Below are 2,815 nucleotides of genomic sequence, written 5' to 3'. Positions count from 1 at the left end.
GCGTGCTCTGCTAATCCACTGCCTTGGAGCAGAAGGGCAGCGAATATTTTACACTTTTCCCCTTGCAGATGATAAATATGAGACTGCACCCACTGCATTAAAGAAGGTTTCAGAGTAGCAGCCCTATTAGTCTGTATCCACAAAAAGAACAGGAGTACTTGTGGCACCTTAGAGACTAACACATTTATTTGAGCATAAGCTTTCGTGGGCTACAGCCGATGAAGTGGCTATATTGTCTCTAAGGTTCCACAAGTACTTTTTGCATTAAAGAACTTTTTTGTACCAAAAGTGAATGTAGTAGCTAATCACTACAGATTTCGCCAGCGTGAGCAGAAACCAGGGGAGACTATAATTTAGTATATTGCTTCCCTGAGAAGTCTGATTGTAACTTGTGAATTTGGGAATATGGCAGATGAGATGATTAGAGACCAGCTCATTGAGAAAACAACCATGCTTCGTGTAAGAGAACGCTTACTTCTAGAACCACAACTTACACTAGAAAAAGCAATAACCATTGCTACTCAGATTGAGTCAGCTACAACTGAAGCCAAAATTATGAGCAGAGATACAGAAAGCACAGTCCAGGCTGTGACTCCTTTGCAGAAAAGTTCACTATTACAAGTTCACAATTGCAAAAGGAACTGAAAAGCCACTGAATCAGCAAATTCAAAATACAGTAAAAGCATGCTTTCACTGTGGATTCCCACAACATCTTGTAAGCTACACAGGATGTCCAGCAAAAGTAGCTCAGTGCAATCATTGCAAAAAGATTGGGCATTTTGCTAAAGTATGTCGCAGTAGCCAGTTCAATCAACGGGTGCATGCAGTTACAATACCAGATGTTACCGTGCTGAGTGTGGACAAAATCACTACTGCACATATTCCAGAACAGATAAAGTGCACTGTAAACATTTCTGCCATACCCTCAGGCCAAACCCTCAGACCTGCAGTCTGTACTAACCTGTATCAGCAAAGCAGGCCTCAAGTTCAATAAATCCAAATGCAAATTTAGACAAAATGAACTCTCCTTTCTGATTAAAGGTCTAGAAAACATGACTTGTGAGGGAAGACTATAAAAAATGGGTTTGTTTAGTCTGGAGAAGAGAAGACTGATGGTGGGACATGATAACAGTTTTCAAGTACAGTGCATAAAAAGTTGTTACAAGGAGGAGGGAGGTAAATTGTTCTCTTTAACCTCTGAGGATAGAGCAAGAAGCAATGGACTTAAATTGCAGCAAGGGTTGTTTAGGGTGGACATTAGGAAAAAACTTCCTGTTAGGGTAGTTTTGCACTGGAATAAACTGTCAAGTGAGGTTGTGGAATCTCTGTCATTGGAAATTTTTAAGAGCAGGTTAGACATGGATGGTCCCTTCCAGTCCTACAATTCTATGATTCTATGATTAAGCATAGAAGAACTTCTTGAAGAACACACAAAGTTGTTCAGGGAGACTCTTGTTACTCAGAAAGAGACCACTGGCAGAATTTATGTGGATCCAGTTGCTGAACCACATTTTTTCAAGCCTAGTCCACTGCCATGTGCCATAAATTAAACCAAAAACTGGACCAGTTACAGGCAGCCAGTGTTTTTGAGCCTCTCCAGTTCTCAGACTGGGCTGCTTCTATTGTCCCAGTATTGAAATCAGACAGGAGATGAGGTTATGTGGGGGTACAAGTTCATTGTCAACCATGTGGCCAAGGCGGCTATATATCCGCTCACCAGGATTGAAGACCTGTACGCTACCTTATCTGGGGGTGGGGAAACTTTAACAAAAAAAGATTTAAGTCATGTGTACCACCAAAACCTCTGCACAATAAATCTACACCCTTAGAAACAATCAACACTCCCTAAACGTTATTTTGTTACAACTGCCTCCCATTTGGAGAGTCATCGGCTCTAGGTATTTTTCAAAGAATGATGGATAATTTTATTCCAAAATATTCCACATGTCTGTGTATATCCTGATGATATCCTGATTACAGGGGAATCTGAGTGAGAACACCCAAGTACCTCCTTATTGAACTACTGTCCATTTTTCTAATTGACATAGCACAAATAAAAGAGAGAGAAACCCATTATTGTCTTGAGTGCTGAGAATATAGATGGCTGGACAGTGAGATTAAGGACAGAGCTCACCCTTATTTCTCCTGAAAGGAATATTCAGGAGTTCAGGATGGGTGCTTATTATTAGAATCCCGAGTGACTGTGCCTCCCTTAAATAGACCAGTGGTGCTAAAGTTGGTACATGGAGCACATCTTAGCATTGTATGCAGGAAGGGGATCACACAGAGTTATGTGTGGTGGTTGGGAATGGATTGGGAAATTGAGATTGCTGTGTGACAATGTGTGATTTGTCAGTCAAGTTGCCATGCTCTATCAACAGTTCTTTGCACCCAGGGGAGAGGCCTCAGCGACCCTGGGCAAGGTTTTATGTGGACTATACCAGTCCATTTATGGGGAAAATATTTTTAATAATAATTGATGTTCGTTAAAAATGAACTGGTCACAGACATAAAGCTACTTTTTCCACACACTGTGCCTGAGTTCCTATCCAATGATCACAGCTTGGCCATACCAGTAGATTGGGGCCAATATGTTAATATTTATTATAAGCAGTTTAAGACTTTAAATATTAATTTCCTTATTCTAAGTATTTGTAACAATGTGACAAGGAAATCACACACCCCTTAGATATTCTTTTAAATATTTTCTATTTTATTTTACTCTACAGTAGATTTTATTCTACTCTACTCTATGGTATCCGTTGCTGGTATCAGATTTTTAGAACCATGTTGATCTAACAAGGTACTATAGATA

This window comes from Mauremys mutica, chromosome 3, assembly GCF_020497125.1.
Source record: "Mauremys mutica isolate MM-2020 ecotype Southern chromosome 3, ASM2049712v1, whole genome shotgun sequence".
Lineage (NCBI taxonomy): Eukaryota > Metazoa > Chordata > Testudines > Geoemydidae > Mauremys > Mauremys mutica.
The sequence above is the reverse complement of the archived record's forward strand: the minus strand, read 5'-3'. Positions refer to the sequence as shown.